This window comes from Lactuca saligna, chromosome 5 (genome assembly GCF_052625555.1).
Source record: "Lactuca saligna cultivar CGN05327 chromosome 5, ASM5262555v1, whole genome shotgun sequence".
Lineage (NCBI taxonomy): Eukaryota > Viridiplantae > Streptophyta > Magnoliopsida > Asterales > Asteraceae > Lactuca > Lactuca saligna.
The window spans coordinates 77,846,350-77,858,626 of record NC_136421.1 but is presented as its reverse complement, the minus strand read 5'-3'; positions in this window follow the sequence as shown (position 1 = coordinate 77,858,626).

The window sequence follows — 12,277 nt, the reverse complement described above, 5'->3', positions numbered from 1 at the left end:
GAAGAGGTGGAGTAAGGGTTTAAGCTTAATGATTGTGTTTTGGGGAAGAGAGAGGGCATGGGGAGAGGTGATGACCGGTTTTTGCATGAATTTTGGCCTCCTCTCTCCTAAATTTTAAACTTTATAAACTTCCCTCCTATATTTTATATAAAAACATTCATTTTTATAAAATGTTTATTAAGCAATTTGATTTATTTAAAAATCTTGTTTTCAACAAATAATTTATGATTAATACTTGTAATTTATATTTCTAGTTCATTGGTATAATCCATAATTTGATTAATAAAATTTGATATTAGGAAGTTTATAGCCAAATTTTATAAAGTTTTTAAGCTTTATAATTTATAACTTTGGATTTTTGGCTCTTTAGGGTTTTTGGAATATTGTTTGATATTCAACAACATGTTGAAGTATAATTAGAATGTTTCAATTTATTTTTAGAGTTTTATACCCTATTTCAATTATAACAAAGCTTGAAGCTTTATTCTAATTATAGTATTGGCATTTCCTATCAAGTATATTAGTCCTAGACCTTAGTTGGATCCTAGTTTATGCAAGATTTTTGACCTAATTTATACTACTAGGTCATGGCATGTTGTGCATGAATGGTTATTATAAAGATGCATGAGTCCAAGAATGACCTGAATTGGCAGTTGTCACAGTATCCCCCACTTAAAAAGAATTTCATCCCGAAATTCATTCTATGTCATCGCTTGTCATCGCAAGGGAATAGTTGCGGATACTTTTCCTTTATGTAGTCCTCGCGCTCCCAGGTGTACTCCGGCCCGCGTTTTGAGTTCCATCGAACTTTCACAATCGGGATCTTACTCCGCTTAAGTTGTTTTACCTCCCTGTCAAGGATTTCTATCGGTTCCTCAACGAAGCTCAGCTTATCATTGATCTTAATTTCCTCCTGGGGTACTATCAATGTTTCGTCGGCTAGACATTTCTTAAGGTTGGAGACGTGGAATGTGTCGTGAATGGCGCTTAACTCTTGGGGCAATTGGAGTTTATACGCTACTGGACCAATCCTTTCAAGGATTTCAAAGGGTCCAACATATCTCGGGCTTAGTTTTCCTTTCTTACCAAAACGCACAAGCCCTTTCCAAGGCGACACTTTTAAAAGTACCTTGTCTCCTACTTGGAATTCTAATGGTTTTCGACGATTATCCGCATAACTTTTTTGACGATCTCTAGCAGCTTTAAGCTTATCCTTGATGATAGCAATCTTGTCGGATGTTTCCTGGATAAGTTCGACTCTAGTCAACTGTCTGTCTCCGATTTCTGTCCAGCATAAGGGCGAACGACACTTGCGTCCATACAATGCTTCATATGGAGCACATTGGATACTCGTGTGGTAACTGTTATTGTAGGAAAACTCAATTAGGGGTAAATGAGTATCCCAATTTCCTTTGAACTCAATGACACACGCTCGTAGCATGTCTTCCAATGGTTGTATTCTTCTCTCTGTTTGCCCATCTGTCTGAGGGTGGTAAGCTGTGCTCAAATCTATCTTGGTTCCTAGTGCCCTCTGTAACATCCACCAAAATCGAGATGTAAAACGACTATCTCTATCAGAAATGATAGATAAGGGTACACCATGCAGAGAAACAATTTTGTCGATGTAGATTTGGGCCAAATTTTCCATCTTGAAATCTTCTCGAATGGGGAGAAAGTGTGCAGATTTCGTCAGTCGATCTACTATTATCCAAATTGAGTCATGACCTTTAGCAGTTCTAGGAAGTTTGGTAACAAAGTCCATAGATATTTGCTCCCATTTCCATTGGGGAATTTCAGGTTGTTGCAACAACCCGGATGGTTTCTGATGTTCAGCTTTGAGTATTGAGCGTGTCAAACACTTCCCAACGTACAAGGCAATATCCTTTTTCATTCCAGGCCACCAATAGTACTCTTTAAGATCCTTGTACATCTTATCTGCTCCAGGGTGGATGGAGTATTTAGATTGATGAGACTCCTCTAGTACCATGTCTCTCAGGTTGTTAACCCTTGGAATCCAGACCCTGTCTTTAAAATAACGAACTCCATCAGGTTTGGTTTCAAATCTTTCTTCCAAACCATGTAAAGTTTCGCCTGGAAGATTTTCCTTGCATAACGCTTTCTCCTGGGCATTAATGATTTGAGATTTCAAGCTTGTCTGAATTACCATTCCCAAAGCTCTCACATGGGAAGGTTTCACTCTTTCTTTCCTACTAAGAGCGTCGGCTACTACGTTAGCCTTCCCTGGGTGATATCGTATCTCACAATCATAATCACTAAACAACTCTACCCATCTTCTCTGCCGCATGTTTAACATTTTCTGATCCAGGATATGCTGAAGGCTTTTGTGATCGGTATAAATGGTGCACTTGGTTCCGTACAAATAATGCCTCCATATCTTAAGGGCGAAAACTATTGCTCCTAGTTCTAGATCATGGGTGGTATAATTCTTCTCGTACGGTTTGAGTTGTCTGGAAGCATATGCAATGACCTTATCTTTTTGCATTAGCACACATCCTAATCCTTGATGAGACGCATCACAATACACCACAAAGTTCTCTAATCCTTCTGGTAAAGCCAGAATTGGTATATTGCACAGCTTGTTTTTTAGGATTTGAAACGCCTCTTCGTGTTTCTCTTCCCAGAGAAATTTTCTATCCTTTTGGGTCAAAGATGTTAATGGTTGAGCAATCCTAGAGAAATTCTCAATGAAACGTCTGTAGTACCCAGCTAATCCTAGGAATTGTCGTATTTCTGTCGGGGTTTTGGGGGCCTCCCATTTCTTGATTGCCTCTATCTTAGCTGGATCTACATGGATTCCTGTTTCACCGATCACATGACCAAGAAAATGTACTTCCCGAATCCAAAATTCACACTTAGTGAACTTGGCATACAATTTATGTTCCTTCAACAGCTCCAACACTAGCTTTAGATGTCTATTGTGATCTTCTTTGGTCCGCGAGTAAACAAGTATGTCATCGATAAATACAATTACAAACCTGTCTAGGTATGGTCTACAGACCCTATTCATCAAATCCATGAATACAGCGGGTGCGTTCGTTAGTCCAAAAGGCATGACTAAGAACTCATAATGTCCATAACGGGTTCTAAATGTTGTTTTGTGAATGTCCTCTTCGTGAATTCTTAGCTGATGATACCCTGACCGAAGGTCGATTTTTGAGAAGTAGGAAGCGCCCTGCAACTGATCGAACAAGTCATCTATTCTAGGGAGGGGGATATCGATTCTTGATTGTCAACTTGTTCAATTCTCTGTAATCAATGCACATTCGGAACGAACCATCTTTCTTTTTGACGAATAACACTGGGGCTCCCCAAGGTGAAGAACTTGGTCGAATAAACCCTTTGTCTAGAAGTTCTTGAAGTTGTCCGGATAGTTCTTGCATCTCGGATGGTGCAAGGCGATATGGTGCTTTTGCTACCGGTGCCGCTCCGGGAATTAAGTCTATCCGAAATTCGACCTGTCTATAAGGGGGTAGACCGGGCAATTCCTCCGGAAATACTTCGGGATAGTTTTGAACCACTGGAATCTCCTTGAGTTGCTTAGCTTCAGGTTCTCTTTCTAGCACGTGGGCCATGAACGCAATACAATTCTTCTTCGGGTACTTGTGAACCTTCACGCTTGATACTATGTTTAAACTTCTTCCTGGCTTCTCACCGTGTATGATAAGGGTTTCTCCATTAGGGAGAGGCACTCTGATGACTTTCTCATAACAACCAATGTCCGCTCTATTTTTGGATAACCAATCCATCCCTACTATCACATCAAAACTACCTAGCTCTATAGGAATTAGGTCAATGCTAAAGAGTTTATCAGCTAAATTCAAAGTACAACCAGGAATTATATCACTAGCCCTAATTTCATACCCATCAGCAAGTTCAATAGCATAAGCATTCCTCATCTTTACCGATTTCAAGCCAATTAACGGTCTAAATGCTAAAGAAACAAAACTCCTATCTGCTCCCGCATCGAATATTACTAATGCAAAATGGTTGTTCAGGAGGAACGTACCTGTTATCACTTCAGGGTTCTAACGAGCTTCTTCTGCACCAATCACAAAGGCTACACCTCTTGGCTGTCCAACTTGATTTCCTTGAAAGTTTTGCCTGGCTTGGCCTTGTCCATTGTTACCAGGTCCATTGTTCAGTTTAGGACATGCTCTACGGAGATGATCATTACTCCCGCACTCGTAACATGTCCTTTTTCCCTCCTTATTCACCTTACAATACTTCGAGTAATGGCCTGTTTGCTTACAGTTTTGGCACACCGGGCAAGCTCCATTGCGATGGAAGTTACACTTATTGCACGTCGGAAGCGGCCCTGAGTACTGCTTTCGCTCCTGCACTTCTTGTCCTTGAGTTTTCACTAGTTCTTGCTCCTGGGCTCTTACCATAAAGTTTCTTGAGACTTTCTGCTTCCTCCCTGACTTGCCTCCATACTTTTTCTCTCCCTGATCTGCTGGCTTCCTCTTGCTACTAGAGCTTATATTTTTCCCAAAAGACACCCAACATGGGTTTTCATTTCAAAACAAAATAAAACAAAATACTGAAATCAGAACCAAAAGCCAATCGCTATCCCAACAAGAAGCATCAACACCACAATCAGGAACAGCCCACCAAACACATAATATGCTGTGATCGCATGACCTGCCTCTCGTCTAGCAGCACTAGCAGTGTCAGCAGTCTCCATCGAATGCTGATACAGGATTTCCATTCCTGCCAAGAATTCATCCAAAACTTCTCGATGCCCAGCTATCACAGCGAGACTGTGACGTAGGCCCGCTGCTATCGAATGCAATCTCTAGGACTCCTCCGGGGTCATACCTGGCTGTCTGACAGGTATCCCTATGACTTGCTGAGGTGAGGGTGCTCTCGGTCCTGCATCGCTGGGTTCTGCTCCGCTAGGTCCTGCCGTGCCATGTCCTGCTGTGCTGGCGGGTATCCTTCCTGGAATGGGAACACTCTTCCTCGCTGTCCTCCGAATGCGAAGTCCATAGAGCGGTGGCTGTGGCAACACCGATGTCGGTGATGCCTCGCGTCGTTGACTCGGGGCGTTGTCATTGCTGATCTCCACCGAGTTCCCAGTATCTTCCGTATCCTCTGATGGGTCTTCTTCTACCGAGGCGGGGGGATTACGTCGAGGGATAACAGTGACGTAGCCGGATTCATCGGCTGAGGCGGTAGCGCGGGAAGATGACGATGTTGACATAGTGGACTGTGACATAGTTTCAATGAGATATGAAATAAACGACAATGCATGCCTATAATATGCAATGCTTACACACACCAAAATTAACCTTTTGAAATTTTGAAATAAAGTTTTCTCAAATATTTTTGTTGAACATATTCCCATTATAATTAGCTCAAGCTTTGTATAAATCTTTTCTTAATTAGACATAGGTGATCAGGCTATGTTTAATCAAGGTCCAATAATACAACTCCCGACCTAATTATACTAGTAATATGTTTGATGTAAAAAGAATTTCTTTGTAAGTTTTAGTTATACGTTGTGTTTTCTTAAAGAAAAACCGATGTTCTCTATAACTTTAGCTCTGATACCACTACTGTCACACCCCGCTAAAGCGGAAACGCAAGGTATGACAGCGATAACGGTTTCAATGCAAAAGATAAAGATACATCACCATAGCAGTATTTAAAAGTTTACAACCCATAGCTTCAAAAGAAACAAAATACAAGTTTTTCAAAATAACATTGTTCAAAATATAGCTTCATAATAGCTTCAACACGATGCAGCATGCTCTATGATGATGAATCTTTACATCCACTTACTAATTACTTCCTGAAAAAGCATGTAAAACGAGCGTCAACTATGAAAATAGTTGGTGAGTATCACAAGTTTATAAAAATCGAGCGTACAATAAGGCTTTTCGTAAATACAAGTACATTGCTTCAATGATAAACAAGTTGATTGCTATTAATGAATACAAGTTTATTGCTATAACGAGAAACGAGTTTGTATGTGTATGAGCAAACAATGAGTCTCAACCAAACCTATGACTGAAGCCCTATCGAGATCTATGCTTATCGTTCCATAGATGAATATGGTATCATGCACTCCAGCGATTCGGGCGAGTGAGGAGTTGTCAATTCCTAATAGCGCTATCCATAACGACCATTGGCTCAAAGAGTTAATGGTTAGAGATAAGGGAAGGGCCGTAGTACGATAAGTTCTCATGTTCCGTGTTGCATAGACATACATAAAGAAACATAGCAATACAATAGCAATCATGTTTGATACAATTCAATTTAAATACAACATGCAAACAGTAGTTTTTCTGGACATGGTTGTCCACCCCAAAACATAAAAACCGAAAATAGGGGAGTGCGTGAATACTCACGATGTTTTGTGTAGACACAAGCGGTACTTCGGGATGCACCAACGTCTTACTACCGGGATCCTACGACATCAAACACACGCACTAGTGAGTTTCCATGTCGATATCTAATGCTAATATACTAAACTCTACATATAGGGAAATGCCAATTTATGTTTTAGTATTGGATTTTATATCAATTAGTTACACGTTACACTTTTTCTGAAGTAATGAAATTCTATATATCGGGCGATTAATTACAACCTTGGAATATAAACTTTCCAAATTTTTAAGTCCTTATTACAACATAAATTCACGAAAATAACATTCGAGGGATAAAAATTCTCAAATTTTTTATTTAACTGTTATTACACAATACTAAGCTGGGAAAATTATAAAAATGGATTTCCAAGCCGTTTAATTATATTTTATGATTTTTGAGCATTTATTTCAATAAAAATTAAAATAAATAGAAAACAGTTTCCAAAATTACCCAAACTTTTATTTTATTGTTATTATACATAAATAGGCTAGGAAAAATATAAAAGATATTTTTCAGTGGGTATTTCTATTTTTCCTTGCTTTATTCCTTTAAATAGTCATTAATTAAAGAAATAATATTAAACAGTTAAAATAAATCACCATAAATTTTTGTAACATCATTTACAGTATAAATATCCTGGGAAAAATATCAAAAGTGGTTTTCATAATGTATAAACTGGTTTTGGGTATTTATGTATATTTAAGTGTATTTTAGTGAAATTAACTTTAGAAAATAAGAGAAAAATAGTTTACAGTAGAGAAAAATATTCAAGATTTTTATGTAACCTCCTACTCTATAATATTCTATCCTGGTAAATTTTCATGAATTTTGGATAATCAGAACTATTTCTCCCATTTTTAGACCATTATAACTACCAAAAATTGGGAAAAATAGTAAAACATGATGGAAAATCTTGAAATTATTTTCTGGAGTCACCCATCACAGGTAAGGTATGCGAAAATTGTTAGATACAATTTTCACATCCTATAAAGTGGTTTTGTAATTTATCATGTCCTAAATAAAAGAAAATTAGAAATCATATGAAACAGTAACAAAAATTGCTGAAATTTGGTGCGGGGTCATTATTCCCCATAAGGATCATCCATGAATTTATTTAGGATTTATTGACCTCTGGAAGTATTTTATATGATTTATGCCCTTGGTTTTAGCAATAATTCTATTAAATCAAAGAAATAACAAAAGCTCTTGAAATTTTCCAGATTATCTCATGCATGCAAGGGCTTTCAAAAGGAAAAATGTAAAAAAATGTATTCAGAAGAGAAATGAGGGTAATGATTCCAAACAATTTAAGAAAAGTTGCATGCAATAATGCATGAAGTGTAAATGTGGCTGAAGTTCATGAATTTGTGTAGCCCATTCAGTGAGGTTTTAAGCCACGAAATTTCAACCATAATTCACTGGATATGTTAAGTTTCTAAGTTATTTTTCCTCAGACTTATGGTTGGGTTTAAGGCCATTGTTTAAGCAAGATAAAAATAGTGATCACAGAAAAAGAGCTGTATGTGCAACCTTTTTCTAAAATCTGCTAAAAATCGGATATTTAATATTTTACAGTGAGACCAGTTGGGTTTGAAAGTTAACTCGTGGCAATAACCAATACAAAAAGAATATCATGATTTGGTTAAGAAATGACTGAGTTATGATTGTTCAAAGTCGAACAAAGTAATCTGGCAGATTGCATGTTTGCTTGTGTGCATTATTAGGGTATTTCAACAAGAACATCATGCATGTCTTTGGTAAGGCCTGATTTCTAACACATGCATGGAATGAATGAGCATCCAAGATGTACTAGAAATGGTTTAAATTCTTTTGTTCATGCATGAACATAAAAGAAATGGAGAAGAACATGAAATATTAGGTTTTGATGTCACATGATCATATGTGCATCTTTTCCACTCCTTGCATGGGTTTGATCCCGGATTTTCACCATCTCTAACACATGCATTGTGTTATGGTGAGAATCTACAAACCACAAGGGGAGAATAAATATTTCTAGCCATGGAAAGGCATAGAATCCGAAAAGTAGAGAGGACTAAGAAGAAAAAGAGGTTTAACCATGAAACTATGGAAGAAGATGTTGTTGTTTACCTTGGTTTTGACCTTGAGAGAAGTAAGAACACTTCAAGGGCTTTACAATCTCGAAATTTTGCAGAGAAATGAGAGGATTTTCATGAGTTTAGAGAGAGGGAAGAAGAGAGTGAAGTGTGTGAAGAGAGTGAAGTGAGAGAGTGAAGAGGGAAGAGGTGGAGTAAGGGTTTAAGCTTAATGATTGTGTTTTGGGGAAGAGAGAGGGCATGGGGAGAGGTGATGGCCGGTTTTTGCATGCATTTTGGCCTCCTCTCTCCTAAATTTTAAACTTTATAAACTTCCCTCCTATATTTTATATAAAAACATTCATTTTTATAAAATGTTTATTAAGCAATTTGATTTATTTAAAAATCTTATTTTCAACAAATAATTTATGATTAATACTTGTAATTTATATTTCTAGTTCATTGGTATAATCCATAATTTGATTAATAAAATTTGATATTAGGAAGTTTAAAGCCAAATTTTATAAACTTTTTAAGCTTTATAATTTATAACTTTGGATTTTTGGCTCTTTAGGGTTTTTGGAATATTGTTTGATATTCAACAACATGTTGAAGTATAATTAGAATGTTTTAATTTATTTTTAGAGTTTTATACCCTATTTCAATTATAACAAAGCTTGAAGCTTTATTCTAATTATAGTATTGTCATTTCCTATCGTAGCTAAGCAACTTACTAGAATTGTAAGTATCAAGTATATTAGTCCTAGACCTTAGTTGGATCCTAGTTTATGCAAGATTTTTGACCTAATTTATACTACTAGGTCATGGCATGTTGCATGAATGGTTATTATAAAGATGCATGAGTCGAAGAATGACCTGAATTGGCAGTTGTCACAATGTGTTGGTAGAATATATAAAGATGGATGGGAATAATAGTGGAACAATCATAACTTATACCTGGTTTTTGAAAAATCCTAATTTAGAAGCTGGTATATTAGTAATTTTGAATGCTATTTTGTTCAATTGTGTAGGATATATAAAGACTGGATTATAAATACAAGTGTCCTGGTAGGAAAAACAACGAAAGTTCCAAACACCAAGTCTTCTGATTATTTGATGGAACCTATAATTCATCGTAAGCTTTCTTTGTTTTAAGCCATGGCAGATTATAAATTTAGGAAAAAAGCATGTTACTTGTTTAGATTTGCTTGGATCGCTTTTAAATTTATGAAAAAAGCCTTGAAGTGTATTCATCTACACAATGTATTCACATCACTATATTTATCATAATATGAGAAGCTCGTTTTAAATCTTCAATTTTACCCTCACGATCACACCAAGAATCAACTATGAAGAATCAAGATTGAAGTAGACAAGAAGCTTAATTACTCTGTAAGGTATGCATTATTTTTACTTTTGCAATTATACTCTTCTTCCTCTCATGTAACATTGTATCATGTATGCTAATAACTTAATATTCTACTTTTATTATTCTCTTGTCCTTACATCAGTTACATGTATGTATCAATGTATATGTTAAAACATTATGCTTCTTGTTCTAAGTTCCAACAAGTATATTTTAACGTTAAAATTGAACTTTATAATTCTATATGTATCTTGAATGTATTCTAGCTTACTTGTTGTATGTATATCAAAATATCCATGTTATTGTGATATTGTTAAATGTTAATGTTAAATGTCTTGTATATTATGTACTATACTACTATGTAGTTGAAATGTTTACCTGTAACCTATTGCATTTTACTCTTTTCACAAAAAATGCATTTAAGGGTTGCTTCTTACGGTACCCGGCTAGGAAATGTGGAGTACCGGATTTACGTGATCCTTTTTTGGACTAGTACTTCAATTTTATTTAGTTCCTCTTTCACATCTTGGAATCCCAATTTCTTTCCAACCCATAAGCATTTGTATGGTGATAGAGAGCTACATGATTACAGATCTAGTTCCTAAACAAAACATTTGTGTCGAAATAAGGTTTCTAGTGATTCAAATTCAAATTTCATTAGCCAACTTGATTTATATTAGTTGTTGGGCTTTATTAGCAAACTAGTTGTGAGGCCCATGTATTAAATGAATTAATTTTAAAAAAAGTTAAATAGAAAGGTCAAAATATTTGAGAAGTTTGAATTTAAAAGAAAATAAGAAAATATTGAATTATTATAATGGAAATGTTTTTTTATCTTTTAAATGTAAACAAAATGTTTAAATAGATAAAAGAAATAAAAAAAACGTTAATTTTGGGAATTTATAAATTAAAAGGTAAGTTCATTAATGAAGTTGATATCCATTTATTATTACATTTATTGCAAAGATTATATTAAAATATTACATGGAATTTAATAAACTAGAAAAAAATCATAAAATGACATGTGGAAAAAGAATTTAGTCAAAATAACTAAAAAAATGACACTTGACAAATTGAATAAGAGTGTGACAAGTGGCAAAATAATCCTTCATTTATTAGAGAGGATTATTCTCTCTCTCTTTTGGTATAAAAAAATATATCAATCCTTTAAACGTGTACTTTATAAACTTTTGATTGTTGCAAAGGTGCACTAATCCTGCCATGTATTTTTCTTGTTTAGTGTCTAGTTTCATTTCTTATTCGAATATAGACAACTAATCAAGATTTTACATATGAAATCGATCTTTTAAATCATTGTGTACTTATTTTGGGCAGGATGGCTATATGTTGAAGTTAGTAGAAACAGACATGGGGAAAGGTAGATATTTAACTGCAACCATGCTTATTTTGTTCAAAATCTCGAATATAGACAACTTAGGATTCAAAAAAATATATGAAAGTACATTGCTATTTCTTGCATGATTGTAACAAACAATAGAATGTTGTTTTATTTGTAGGAAAAGATTGCTTCCACTCTTAATTTAAAGACATCATCAGAATAACTAGAGACTTATTGTTTGATGTGACTGTTATGCCCCTTTGTTAATAGTTTTCGGCACTGCCTTGGATATATAAAGGAAAATTGTGAATGAATTGGATAGAACTCCATGATAAATTTTAAAGAAAGTGGAAGATTTTTTAAATTAAATTGTTTTAAATATGTAAATATGGTTGCTACTGATATTGCTATTAAACTAAATGGGTATATTTGTCTGTTTACATAATGTAATAACTAAACCTGCATTTTGGTGCATTTATTGTATGCAATGGATTGTTTATATATCTTTAAGTTTGTATGATGAGACATTAATTGTCATTCAATTTAAAATTTAATAAATCAATAAAGAAAATTAAAAACATTTAAATTTATGACATGCAAAAATGTGTGTCATTTTTTATGTCACGGGCTTTAATGATACACAATGCATGTCGTAAATGTGCGTTGTAATGTTACAACACACAAATGTGTGTCGTCTTCCTTTATGACAGGATCTTCCTTGACATGCATTTCCATGTTATTTCAACCATTTACGACATGCAATGTCTGTCATTAAAGGGTATTTTTCTTGTAGTGGAAGAAGATAAGAAACATCCAGAAGGATTACAATGATGAGCATATTTTGTTATGTAATAAATTGAAATCGAATGAGTCTGGCAATATTGAAATTGAATCCGAATTTGAAGAAAGTGAATTAAGTGAGATTTCTTTGGAAGATGAGATAGATTGTTCCAATTTTGTGACTAGTGACGAAAAAACAAAAAGAAATTCGATATTTGAAGATTTTTTTCTCCAACCTAAAAACCTCTAAAAACCTTTCATACTTTTGTATTCTTATCTTTTCTTTTTCACTCACAAAAACCCAAAAATCACAAAATATGTTTTTGTTTTTTCTTTCTTTTAAAG